The sequence below is a fragment of the Mixophyes fleayi genome, chromosome 6 (assembly GCF_038048845.1).
Source record: "Mixophyes fleayi isolate aMixFle1 chromosome 6, aMixFle1.hap1, whole genome shotgun sequence".
NCBI lineage: Eukaryota > Metazoa > Chordata > Amphibia > Anura > Limnodynastidae > Mixophyes > Mixophyes fleayi.
Window position 1 is genome coordinate 72713183 of NC_134407.1, and position 15018 is coordinate 72728200.

A 15018-nucleotide genomic window follows, 5' to 3' on the forward strand; every position below is an offset into this window, starting at 1 on the left:
GATTTCATTGTTTTTTTTCACCAGTGGCTTTATATCCTCCTGGAACAGTTGTCTAATACACTGAAAAAAGCTGAACTCTGTTCTACCTAATATGCAATGAAAATAGATACATGCCTGGGTGATATAAGCTTTGGTGAAAAACACAGACTTAAAGAAAGTTAAAATAGTGCATTTTGTTTCAGAAGAGCTTTACTAATCAGCAAAGTTGTCTTAAAACTCATTTCTTTAGAATCTCAAGGAAATTGAGGTTTCAATCCAGCTGTTCCGTGTGATTATTCATTTGTGTTTATGAGATTAAGGGGTCTGTTAAACAAAAAGCAGTGATAGAAGAGACATTCTATTGATGAAAAATGTTTTATCACTGCTATTTATTATTAAAAGGTCCAGGTACATGTACCGGCTGCTATACTTCTTAAAGAGGCAAAATTTGGGGCAACTTTCGCACAAGGCGTCCATCAAAGGCAATCACCAGTGATATGCGATAGCTATTGCCAGCTTTGGGCTTGGTAAATAGGGAGAAGCCCTATCTCCGGTGGAAAGACAGGATTAGGGCTCTTTACCCTATGATAAATAGACTCCCTAAAGCAGCTACCACCTATTGTGGGTAGAAAACTGAAAAGCAATATAAAAATAGCCTATAAGCTATAGTCAAAATAGCTTAAAATGGACTGAATGTTTGTCTTACAAGAAATATTATATGTAGCTATATTTAGTAGAAGGACATCACACACTGCCAAACCATTACACCAACACTTGACCACTTACCAAAATATAGGTAAGTGCTACTGCGATTACGAAATCCAAATGCTGAGAATTGCATCTAACACACATAAAAACGCAAGTGGTACTGTGCAGTTGGCATGGCGTATCAACCCAGAGAATTTGTACGGACACAGTGCACAGTTAGACAATCACTGCAAATTTAAGAGTTAAACCTCCTGTACATAGGTGGTTCTATTTGGCTTTCCTATCCTGCACAGTGTTTTATGGAGATTAATGGCTCCGTAATGTTCCTGGAGGGGGTTCTGGCACACCTTATAGTCATTACAGCTCCTTGTTCAAACACCCTGCCTCCCCCGATGTCCCGGAATTGACTACAATCAATATAAACTATCCAAAGTCTCTGCTACTTTCACCTTTTCACCTAAGTGTCACATGAGGAAACCTGTAATACACTGCGGCTCACAGGGTCTGCAACCTGATCTACAATGCAGATGACACTGGCTGGGAAAGGTTAATGGGATATATATTTTGCCAACAATTGGAGACTGACAAGTGACAGACAATTGTCCAGAGCTATATTTAGACAGGTATCATTGCAGCAGCAGCAGCTACAGGCGGCTACAGAGGAGTCCCCCTTTGGTCTGCTGCCTTTTTTTTCCCCCCATGTCTGGTTTTACTAATTTACCTGGAAGCCATGCTGACATGATGCTGTAGGCCAAGTGCTCTTATACAGGTCAAAAGCATCTCAGGTGACTTCTAACATCTATAAAAATGTACAGCAGGGGGTGCATTATTCCTTCCACAAGATTTCTTAATGAACATGTGATTCAGAAGTCACCGATTGAAGGTGATGACACCGAAGGTAGCAAAATGCCCAGGGCAATTTTGAAATTGTCCCACACTTATCTTATAATACACTCCCTACTGTAAATTATATACATATTAGAAGTCACGGTGGTCTGTGATCACAAAAAACACTTGCATTTTGGAGTGACTTCTAATATATCTAATAATATACAATATGGAGTGCATTAGCACGGTTTATAAGGATAGTATTTACAGCAGTCCATACATATATTAACATCAATTTTTATATACATATCAACATTATTTGGTGATTACTGTGATATTAGAAGTCAACAAGGACTTCCATGACCATATAATAATTTTTTAACATCATCTCTATGTTATGGACTTCTAGTATCCTAAATTCTAAGCACTTCAGGATATGTCATCCATTATAATAAAAGCATTGCATTTTTATAATACTTGACATGCAAAGTTCTTTAAATAAAGTGTGATTGAAAAGAAAGTGATATAAGATGAAGAAAGTGTAGAACATGTATTTTCAAAAGTCAAGGGGCTATATTTACTAAACTGAGGTTTTTGAGTGGAGATATTGCTTATAGCAACCAATTAGATTCTAGTTTTTATTTATGTAGTACATTCTACAAAATGAAAACTAGAATCTGATTGAAAAAGTGGCGCTTTTATCTATAGAAACCAAAGTGTCAGTTTAGTAAATGTACCCCAAGAGGTGCCTTATGCACTTGTTTTATTCTCTGTGTTGTTGTATATTCTATTCACCAATTGTTGCAACAGAGCCTGTGTTATTTTAAGAACCGTGCACAGTGATAAGAAGAGGACATTGGCAGTAACTGTTGTTACGTGCGATGCCTTCCTCAAAAGTCCTGGTGTTTGGCTATCGGAAGTGTCAGATTTGAGCTATTTTCGGTGTTGACTCAAATAATGGTTTGGTTGGTGGACTGGGGAGTCGGGAATGTGACCACATTTTGTTCCAATCCAGCCCTTCCCACTACCCCCCAAGGCTGTTGCAATATATTTATATTAAGAACATTTGAATTTAACAATTTGATTCAGGACCCGTGGTCATGTCACACTGGGCAGATGGCAGCATCAAATTGGAGTATGCCTAGTGCTTTTTCCCCCCTAAAAACACCAACAAAACAGCTGCACACATTTATTGGTGGTCGTCATTAACATACAAAATCTGCATTGTACAGTGGTCATTAGCATATAAGCTATGCATAGTATACTAAAAAAATGTATAGTTATTCAAACAAATAGGATCTTTAATGATGAGCAACACAATAACACGGTCTAAAAAAATAAATGAACAAAAAAGAGCTAGCCCCTACAGGGAGTGCTGACTTGCTTCTTCCCCTCTCTCTATCAAGTGGGCAGCTAGGCCACTTACCACTTTAGCTGTAGTGGCTACCACATACCTGCAGGTGGAAGGAAAGGACTAGCAGTGGGCTGCTGCTAAGTTTGGTCACACACCCATTTAATAATGTAGGGGAGGATTCCAAACTCCTGAACAGGTGGACTATATATTACATATAATTGTAATATATAAAATTGTCTCCTATATATTATACTCATTAATAGCTAATGTACACATGCAGTTTTAATCCACCTGGATTTAACTTGTCTGATTGTAGATGCAGAAGCCACGAGATAGTACACTAGGAACATTTGGGGGTACATTTATCAAGCTACAGGTTTGAAAAAGTGGAGATGTTGCCTATAGCAACCAGATTTTAGTTTTCATCTATATAGTACATTCTACAAAATGACAGCTAGAATCTGATTGGTTGCTATAGGCAGCATCTCCACTTCTTGAAACCCGCAGCTTGATAAATGTACCCCTTGGTCTTTATGAGATCTTTATGCAGGAGAGTGGATGTGAAAGAATGGAAACTGGCCTTTTGTGTCTTCATTCATCCTGTGTTATGCACGTATATACAGTGGTGATTCTCTCATGGTGATCAATGATACCCAGTGCATAGGCATCTCTCCTTTATGTACCGGAGGAAAACATGACCTAGCACTGCTTAAAAGACTGCTAGACAACAAAATGAAAGTTTTCATATATGAAGCATGAAGGAAAAGTACATTGCTTAGAGTTGCACTATCATTCTACTGCAGCTTTGGTAGTTTAATTCAGTATTACCTCTTTATTACAGACAAATGACCACTCTTCAATATAAAAGTGTGCTGTTAAATTTTCAGTCAGTTATGCTACTGTGATATCACCCATATGTATATAAATATATGTGTGTGTATATATGTATATGTATGTATGTATGTATATATGTGTGTGTTTGTGTGTGTATATATATATATATATATATATATATATTCCTAAAAATCCACAAATGTCTCTGCATTTCTGCATGCCATGGCTATCTTCATCGACCATTGTTTATTTGTAAGGCCCCGAAGTGCACATAAAGACAGACAAAGTACATACAAGGTTGACGAAGGAGGTGCAGATGTGAGACAGGGAGAAAGGGCCCTGCTCATAAGCACTTAGTTTAAAATGTGAGGGCAAATCTGAGACATTGGAGCTAGTGGGACTCGAAGTGGGCCTGGGACTGTAGCATGCAGATAGAGTTGTATCAGTGAGTTTGGGATAGCATTTGAAAGATTGAGGGTTGGGAGGGAGTCTGATCAGATGTGGTAGGGAGTGCCAAAAATGGGTAGCAGCACAAGAGAAGTCTTGATGACAAGAATGGGAGGTGGTTTCCAGAGAGGGGGAGAGGTGTCGATCACAGGCAGATCGAAGAGGGGGTGTATCTCATACCGACTTCAGAGATCTGGCCCAGATAGAGAAGTACCTCTCTAACAACGTAACCTCCTACAATATGATGAACAAGAGCGTGTGATAGGTATAGTTACATAAAATGAAATTTAAATATAAGCATTTTGTTTTTGTTACTTAATTCAGCAATACACAGACTCGGATATATAATAATACCAAGTAGTAGTTATACTTGCCCTTTAACCTCAACACTGATGTCATTAGTTACTGTATGGCTTTATTGGATAATGCTTGACAATTTGTGTAGAGAATGTTTGGGTAATGATAATATCTGATTCAACTGCCAGCATAATAAATATGGGATACAATAAAAACACGGCACACATTCTGGACACTGCATCGCAGTGTGTTTCAGTAATAGTGAAATCTAAGTTGCTATACCAGTCCTTTAATTACACACACTTCAAGTACAATCTTTAGCCAAGTACCCTGGTTTCCTGGCAACTTGTAGGAAGCATTTTTAATTTCCTTGTTTACTTGGGATTCTTTTCCTTTGTGTGCGCTGTCAGGGTGAGGGCTGGCCTCTTGTCTCTTTCTAAAACACCCTTATGATGTGTGGGCTTCATTCCAAACGCTCTATGTTTTGTGGTTTTCTGATGCCTTCCGATGGCCCCTTTTAAAGACAAAAAAATCCAACAGCTTGTCTCCGCTATATGGATCAATCTTTAAAATAATACTGACATCTGAGGCACCAAAGGCGTTAATTATTTTACATGTAGGATTCACAGCTAAGAGTAGACATCTGCAGTGTGAAAAGTTTGAGGGGAAAACTACACATTTAAGTGTCTTATAATACAATTCTATGCTCCATAGACAGACAAGGCCTTTTAATTATTAATTAAACCTGCACGCCGTTACTAAAATAGAAAAATTGGAATATTTGACTTTGGCCCATTGAACAGTCTGAATACTTGATTAAAACTGCACCTGCATCAAGGGTATGTCCATTTTTTAAAATAGTGCTTGCTGCCATCTTATTGGGTAGCTTTTGTAATCTACCTCATACCATGGAAGGTCCTGCAGGATATTGTAGGCTGCTCCAGACACAGATGAAGGGTGCTGAATCCTGTTAATGGAATAATCTGACCAACTGCTGTTAAGGGAATAAGTGGTATACAGTGAAGAATAATTCGAAAATGGGCACCCTTAGTAAAGCATTTTACAGAGCCCTCCAGCTGTTTTGGTCACTGATTTTTATAAAATGTAAAATGGGATGTGGTTGTTTAGTAGTTAATTGGTTGCTGTCAAAAATTGACCATAGTCTCTCTCTCTCTCCCTCTCTCTCCTCCAATAGTGCAGGGACTGATGTGAATGAGTTCTCTGTACAGCGCTGCGGAATCAGTGGCGCTATATAAATAAATGGTGATGATGATGTTTAAGGATATATGAAAAAACATGTTTTAGTAGGATGTACAAAGGCAGAAGATAACTGATTTAAAGTCTGCGATGTCAGAGTTCAAATGGTCACAACCTGAAGAGTGTACTTTTCTTATGAATGTCTAGACATTTGGTTGCAGACTGAAATCACCATGTAAATCAGCATAAGCAACAAAACAGGCATGTACATAACTTGCAAGCAACACTGACACATCTTTCTTTCTGTCTACCAGGTTAAAGATACTGACTGAAGTATGAATACTACTATCTGGTACCATTCTATCATTGACTGGAGGATTTGGAGGAGTAATAGAACACAGAAGAACTTGTGTTGGATAACGAATACATTTTAAAATTGTACAATTACCAGGAATACAGAGCTACTTATTCACCTGTTGGAAAATCTACTTTGTGGAAGTAAATGGCAGGAATTATACTTTGCAAACAAAATATGAAGCTACAATCTGAGGATTCCTTGAATCTAACAACTGAACTGTGACTTGGCAACTGGCTCTATATTGCACTAGGTCATGAACCCAAATTAGGAGGTCAATGTGCTCAATAAACAAAAATTCCTCTCACCTCAGGCAACAAACCATTTTTCAAATGAAAAGCACTATTACAGTAACAGTGTAGCCAATTCACATACATTTTGAAGCGCTATCTGTACATTAATAAATATATTGAGAAATGTAAAAACAGTTTTCACTTTCAAGTTATTACACTGCAAACAAAAAGAGGGATTCAGTATTTGGTCCTTTGTTTTAATGGAAACACAGCTAAATTTAATATAGGATATTATAAAATACTGAAATCAAACAATAAAAAACATATTTCATTAAATGACCCTTCAGGATTTCACTTATACCACTTTCATACTGCCGCCCCTGCAATATCCCGGGTTTTTGAAGCCGGGTTTTTGCAGGGTCTCGGAGCGTCCCAGCTCAGAAACACCATTCATACTGCACCTCGGACCCGGGAATTTCCCGGGTTGACCATTCATACTGCACAAGTCTGTGCCCTGGCAATTTGTGGGAGTCATCACCAGAGCACTTTTCATTGGCTGAAAGATGGAATATGAAAAATCTCTCTCTCTCTGCTCTCCTCTCCTCTCTCTCCCCCTCTCCCTCTCCCCCTCTCCCTCTCCCCCTCTCCCTCTCTCTCTCCCCCCTCTGTCTCTCTCTCCCCCCTCTGTCTCTCTCTCCCCCCTCTGTCTCTCTCTCTCCCTCTCCTCTCTCCCTCTCCTCTCTCCCTCTCCTCTCTCCCTCTCCTCTCTCCCTCTCCTCTCTCTCCCCCCTCTGTCTCTCTCTCCTCTCTCTCTCCCCCCTCTGTCTCTCTCTCCTCTCTCTCTCCCCCCTCTGTCTCTCTCTCCTCTCTCTCCCCCTGTCTCTCTCCTCTCTCTCTCCCCCCTCTCTCCCCCCTCTGTCTCTCTCTCCTCTCTCTCTCCCCCCTCTGTCTCTCTCTCCCCCCTCTGTCTCTCTCTCCTCTCTCTCTCCCCCCTCTGTCTCTCTCTCCCCCCTCTGTCTCTCTCTCTCTCTCCCCTTGATAAATCCCGGGTTTAGACCCGGGATTTTTCACTTGTACCATTCATACTGCACCAAGACCCGGGTCGTTTGAGCTCGCCCCGGGAAAAACCCGGGATTTTGGTGCAGTATGAATGGGGTATTACACAAAATTCCCAGGTCTATATTACACAAAATTCCCAGGTCTATAGTCAACGTCAGAAACCAGAAGTTCAATACAAGTTAATAAGTGGTCCTACAAGTATTTCTGTGTAGTAATAGTAAAAAGAAACATCATGCATGCATCAGAATACAGTAATGACATTGGTAGTGGATGTTTAAATCGCCGGTAACTACATTGTATACAATGTGCTATAGAACTTTTCCGATCACTCTCAACAAACCCAGTGACGGAGTAGAGGTATAGCCCATAGGTCCTAGGTTGTGGCATGGAGACTTGCACTTTTAAGATAATCAATTTTACAAATACCAAGTAACAATACTTCTTCCTCAATGACTGTACATACAACCACTAAGATCTAGATCACACTTAATTGATGATAAAGTAGATAAAACAGTTGATCAAAGTGATAACCATCATTTAATCTTATAGGAGTACACTAAAGATGCATACATCCATAGTAATGATTCTTGGTAATCCACTGGTGAGCAGTATTCTCCATTTATCACCTTTTCCTGCCAGTTTGACAAACAATGTTTATTGGGGCTCTGGTTCCTCTGGCAGAAGATGGGTTAATACGTGTGTGTTTTGAACATTCCTTGTAGTAAAGATGTGGCTCCGGAGAACATTTTGAAAATGTTATTCTTGGAGTCTAGAGCCTAAAATTCTGAGTTTTATGAGGATCCTAAAATGCTTAAGCACCCAAATAGGTCACTGTTGATTCAGTTTCTGCTTTCTACCATAATATTTGTATTGTGCATAGGAAGGGAAATTAGACCTTTTTGAGTTGACAAAAATGAGAGATGAATATTAGACAATGCCATCTCTACTGGGAATTTACCCCATACAGAGCATTTGTCAACTGGACAGTATCCATGAAGAAGGGGATATAATCCCTCAGCCCACATGTTACTCAATGGAGCAGAGTTATACCTGCAAACCTGTCAAGAACCTCACTGCTAGACTTCACAACACTCTTACCATACTGATAATAGGCAGCAGACTATTGTCCTGCTCCAACTACTTCTTTACAAATATATACAGTATTATATTGCGTAGAGAACAAATTATACCCACTTCTGTATGTGACAACAAGGTCTTTAACATTTTAAACATACTTACCAACTTTACAATGTTGGTATCCGGGAGGCTGCGGGGGAGGTGGACATCATGGGGGGCGGGCCTCCAAAATCTGCGTCATTTTGGACCCGCCCCCGTGACGTCATGACGCAAAACACGTCATTTGACAGCGGGGGGCGGGGCCAAATGCCGCAATTCACCAGGAATCGCAGCGTTTGTAACCTAATTCTGCCCACTTCACTAGGAAGTGGGCAAAATGCGGGAGTCTCCCGGACATTCCAGGAGAGTTGGCAAGTATGATTTTAAACAATTTGTGTGGCTGCCAGAATAATTTCTAACATTGCAGGCCACAACATTTCAATTTAAAATCCAGCCATCAATGTAGCCTGTTACCATAGAATGAAACACAAGGCTGACATTTACATGGATTTAAAAAAACACTGATACAAGTTTTAGCAATATACAGTAATTCTTCTGTATGGAAACCTGAATGAAAACTTACAAAACGTCCCTTACCACTTAACACAAAAACTGTATTAATTCCATTAAAAGTCACTCGATTTATAATTCTGCCACTTTTGGCCTGTGTTTTTAAGCTGGAGTTATAAAGAAAAGCACTATACTTCTCTCCATGGGTAGTATAGAGCTATATGCACCCAAAGAGCCATTTATTGGACAATAATGAGTATAGACAGACTGGTACTCCCCTTATGGATAGACCACGTTCAGTCAGTATAATTGTTAACACAGGGATCTGACTTGTAAACCACTCTGCAGATTCATGCTAAGGAGAAGATGATGTTTAAAAGCAAACTGACACCCTCCAAATTACAAAGAACATCCAACTTCAAATTTCAGTTTGTAACATAGTATGATAAAGAACACATTTATTAGCTAGATTCCTAAAGACTAAGGCACAAGCTGTCCAGTCTCATCCCTGGCCCACCTAGTCACATCTCATTTTACCAAGACCATGCCCAAAATTGGTAAGCCCCATCTGGACTCCAATAATTGGAGGTATTTTACATGGATATACACATACACTCACAGGCATGCAAGTTCCAATAGTTCATGTCTGAGTATATTTGTCTAATTAAGCAAAGACAACATATTTAAGGGGCTTAGAGCACAGCACTGGTATGAACGTATCAAGAACTGTTTCATGCATGACTGTGTCATGGTTGTAACAACAAGAGGCCACCAGCAATTAACATCAACCCAAAGGCGATCCTGTGGCTGGAAAAAGATCATTGATGAAAGTAGTAACAGAAGCCTATACCACTTGTGCAGAGTATCAGGGGCTTACAGATATCTGTATATATTCAATTGTATATTTAAATTGTTTTAAAGTTCTCTTTCAATTATATTCCTAAAGACAACTACGAGTGGCAATTCACTCCTTACACTGGCGGCCCAGGCGACCGGAATATATGTGACATTCATACTCTGGGGACTTTTATCACAGTGGAAGATAGTTCTATTAATTCTTTATCATGGTAAAATAATCAACGTTTTACCTTCAAGTAGTCTTTTTGAAGAATTACCATGTAAAATTTGTGAAAAGTTTCTTATTGTTGATATTTTTATTAAAATTAATTGAGATTTAAAATTTGAGGTTTCAGTTTTGCACTATTTTTAACAATTACACTCATGAATAACGCCTTAGAGGCAGTCCTGAGAAATAGCTTTTGTGGAAAATGTGTTATCTCTATTTTTTAAAAAAATGTTGTACACTCCCCACTTTACCACAAAAAAAAGGACCGGAATGTCTGAATGATTACCGCAGTTCCCACACCTACAACTAGCGATCGTGAGTGACCCCCTTCTATTCTACATGCCAATCACACTCTGAATACAAGTATGTAATATGAAATGTTCTTTAGGCTATTTTATAGGGAACATTGTCATTCTCCAGGTCCTATAGCAAAGCATTGAAAAATAATCCAAACTGCCTGAAATGTGGAAACCGAAATGCATCCCTGTGACATTGTCTCTGGAACTGCCCACATATCAGAAGGTTTGGGATACAGATTAGAAACTATACTGTGGCTTTTTTCCTTTATTTCCAGAATGACACAAATGAGGAACCCCAAACACTACATGTAAATTTTTGAAAGGTAGTAAAAAAAACAAAAACGTTTCTCATATTTTCAGCGACAGCCAAGATATGCATATTACAAGTCTGGCTACAGAACAATTCACTAACATTATTGATACTTGACAAAATGCAGAACTTTTAGATCTCCCGGAGTGTGGGAGGAGACATGGTGATGCTGGTGACACAGTGGCCCGCCCCCTGCAATGTAATGCCACAATTCATGGCATTGCACAGCAGTGGGCAGGGCATGATGACACAAATCGCGTCATTAAGCCACACCCCTGCCCGGGATCTGGGAGGGTGCCTACTACTCTTCCGTGAGAACTCCCGGAAATCCAGGAGCCTCCTAGTTTAGGTAAGTATGATATTAATGTTATTCGAAGATAAACTAAGGAGAATCAAGCAAGACATTTCTTTGGAGCATGGGAAGAGTTACATAAGCCAACTCTTAAAATAAATAAAAATGTAAAATGTAAAAGTACTTCTACTATACAAAGTGGTACGAAATCAGAATCCTATTGGAGGATCCACCCATAGATCTATGAAGAGAATATTCATGTAGACTTGAAGTTATCATGAGGACAGAAGCCACACTGGAGCATTACACTCCTCCTACAGGAGCCTATTAGACATATGGTTGTTTTCTTCTTCTGTTTCTTTTAACCCATCCCCATGTTACCCCTCCCACTGATGTCTGATTTAATATGAAAACGCACAAATAGAAGGATTCCCTACTTCACCATGATAATCTTTTCCTGTCCGTTAAGATGTTTGAATAAAAAATATCTTTGTGTTCCCCTATTAAGCTAACTTTTTCCCCCTCTGTACCCCTTTGATTCAATTCAATAAAGGTGATTGTGGGGAAAAAAACAATTCCACCCGTAGAATAATACCCTAGGTATATGTTTCTTGGAATTTTATAAACTGATTCAATACCCCCCCCCCCTTCCCCCACCCAAACTGTCAAAATCGAATGTATTCTCATGTCTATGGACACCCCTGTGAGGAGGGTGAGTGGAGTCCATACTAGACTGGTGAATATGTATCCATATGGACTATTCTTTGTAAATTCCCAACCATGGCCTTATCTGTGTGGAGTTTGTATGTTCTCCCCGTGTTTGCGTGGGTTCCCTCCGGGGGCTCCGGTTTCCTCCCACACTCCAAAAACATACTAGTAGGTTAATTGGCTGCTATCAAAATTGTCCCTAGTCTCTCTCTTTCTGTCGTCTGTGTGTGTATGTTAGGGAATTTAAACTGTAAGCTCCAATGGGGCAGGGATTGATGTGAATGAGTTCTCTGTACATCGCTGTGGAATCAGTGGCGCTATATAAATAAATGGTGATGATGATGTGGATGCACAAATCTATTACATACGGTTTAAAAATTCACAATTATATAACAAATATATTTCCAATATAAGGGGGGTATTCAATTGTTAGCGCTAACTTAAAAAACGAGCGCTCAAAAAATATTACACTTATACGGTAATACTGCGCGAGAAAAGCGTTAATACGGTAGTTTACTCGCAAAATTTCACCTCGCCGCTCAGGGAGCGGCAAGCTGAAATTCCGCGAGTAATTACCGTATTAACACTAAGATTTTTTGAGCGCTCGTTTTTTTCCGTTAACGCTAACAATTGAATACCCCGAATCATATAATAGATTTGTGGGCATGGCCAAATAATTGTCAAATTTAACAAAGGTTATGAACATATTATATTTCTTTACTTGTTACAAGTGTGTTTACATGCATGCTACAATCATTTCACATAAGCATGTTCATTAATTTATAGTTCTGCACGACAGGAGGTCTCTGTCCTCCCTAAGCGTACCTTAGCACACCTGTGTTACGCTTTGACAAAACAAGTGAATAACTCAGTGAATATCATGTTGGAACATTTTAATAACAAATTTTGGTATTCTTTAGGAAGATATGTTTGTGAATTCCAATGATAATATGTATGTTATGTTATCATCACTGAGGCATGAGGCACTGTGTGCCGCGTATCAATGATTTCAATACTTCGTATTCCAAATAACAGCTGCCTTCCCTTTGTTTAACTGACACATCCACTTCAAGTTTTAATTAGAATGAAAGTATGGCCTTTGGTAAAGTAAGTAAGCTACATAAAAGCATTCAGTCACACAGTCCCAAGGGTTACACAAGATGTAAATACTGTCTGCAGTAATTGGTTTTATTAGTGTGAATCACTCAATGTCTGTATTGCTATTTCTCATAATTCTCTGCTTTCACCCAGGCAGTGACGTGAGGTTTCCACACAGTTCATTTGTCAAAGTGTGCAAAGGTTTTGGTAACACGTGCTGTGCAGACCTGGGAGGCTTTTTATTAGTTTACTTTTCGCAAAGTCAAATATTAGTCGTCGGTTGGCCATTCTCTGATTTTTCACTCTTGCTTTTGTGCGTTCCTCCACGCCTGGCGCCTTGAGCCTCAGATAAGAGTGTGCGAGGAGGTGGGAGGGGGCCCTAGATAAAAGGTTTATATCTAGCTGTTTCTACCTTTCCAGAACACCTGAACCACCTCCTGTATTGTACTAAATAAACAAAGCAGAACAGAGTGCAAAGAGCTGTAAACATCAAGCTGCACTGTGTGTAAGATTTCTCAAATGATGAATCAGATGACTTTGTCAATACTCTGCACAAACTCTGACAGCCTATGGGGACTGATGGTCCTGATTCTCTACCTCTTCAGATATACTCTGCAACACTCTGCATCTAAAGTACTCTTAGAAGCACAGTTTCGTCCTGGAAAGTATTTGGATTAAATTATGTCTAAAAAAAAGTTAATCTAAGTTGACTTTTACTTCTGCCTCATGGCAATGCACATAACCTTTAGAATATGCACAATGAAAAAAAATATATATAATTCAGTTATATAAATATGATTGTTGATAACTGGACTGTGCTGGAATTTCTAGCTCTGCAACGGCTGCTCAGCCATACTTTGCCTTAGGATGACTGATGGATAATTTCCTTTAAAACCAAAATATGTGGTAGGCAAGCAGCACCCTTTACAGTTCCAGCTACACAGGCTTTGCCCCTCATGAATATCTCCCTTTCATGGCCCATTCTCTGTCCATGGTACTGAGAGGGGTGCTTAAACATGCAAGATTCTCTTACCAACTGCTAAGCTCCATTCCCCTAAACCCCCCCTATAATAACCCCTATGAGAGAGCAGTGGACAAATAGAAGAAAGATGTAAAACATAAGACCATTCACCTTACATGTTTTCCTTCCTAAATCAAAGTGCACCACGTGTGAGACCCTTTACAGTTCGAGACATCGTATGCTATCTAATACAGTGGTTTGACATATGTGCAGCTTCATATTAAGAGGGGAAATCTGCAAACGTAAACACACATCCATTACCTAATACCCCATTCATACTGCACCAAAATCCCGGGTTTTTCCCGGGGCGAGCTCAAACGACCCGGGTCTTGGTGCAGTATGAATGGTACAAGTCAAAAATCCCGGGTCTAAAAACCCGGGTCTTCAACCCGGGATTTATCGAGGGGTAATTCCTGGGTCAGACCCGGGTTGCCTGCACTATGAATGGTGCAACCTGGGTTTTTGCATAGTTGCGTAGGGGTGGGGGGGGGGGAGAGAGAGAGAGAGAGAGAACGATTAATTAAAAATACCAAGCTATAAAAATGTTTGCCTAATTTTTCAATAGTAAAAGATTGTGTGTATTTGTTGCATTTAATTCTAGACACTTTATATTGGCGGAATATATGAATTTATGTTCTCTCACATTAACAGATTTTTTTTTACTAAACTAGAATATGTTATTTCTTAGTGACCAATGTGCAGCACATTAACTAAGAGTTAGGGGTCAGGGCCAAAACGTAGGTGGTAACAAGCCCCAAGAAAAAAAAAATACCCACCTGTGCTGCCTATGAATTGTTTCCCAGTGCCAGCCCGATAGCAGCAATAAGCCTGTACTAAGCTTACTCTACCGAGATAAGACTTTGATCAGGTCTCTCGGCGAGACTAAGAGCTCTGTAGTATTATATGTGAGCAGGGCTGGATTAAAGGAATGGAGGCCCCTGGGCTAATGGGGCCCCTGTGAGCCCCCCCCCTCCCTGTGAGCTTCACCCTCCCGTGAGCCACCAGCCGCCCCCAACCCCAAGGGCTTACCTATTTCTGTTGTCCTTACTGAGGAGATCTCGTGGGAGTGAAATTCACAAGATCTCCTCAGTAAGCAGATTACTGAGCGCCGCGGAAAGATTACAGTGACAGTGCTCAGCGGCATTGATCGTTCAGGGGCGCCCCCCCCAACCGATCATTAATAGCGCTGAGCACTGTCAAGGGCCCCTGGATGTCCGAGGCCCCTGGGCTGTAGCCCAGTTAGACCTCGGGTTAATCCGGCCCTGTATGTGAGTGACAGTCTGTCATCGAATTAGAGTGCAGCAGAT

At 40.1% G+C, this 15018-nt stretch overlaps 1 long non-coding RNA gene across 4 annotated transcripts in view; it reads left to right on the forward strand.

Moving 5' to 3' along the window:
• The window catches only part of LOC142160294 (uncharacterized), a 113459-nt gene extending 107035 nt beyond the window's left edge, over window positions 1-6424 (forward strand). For all 4 annotated transcript variants that reach the window (XR_012693143.1, XR_012693140.1, XR_012693141.1 and 1 more), the window contains one exon: window positions 5959-6424. This is a non-coding gene — a long non-coding RNA (uncharacterized LOC142160294). The remainder of the gene's footprint in view (window positions 1-5958) is intronic.
• The last annotated feature ends 8594 nt before the right edge of the window (window positions 6425-15018 follow it).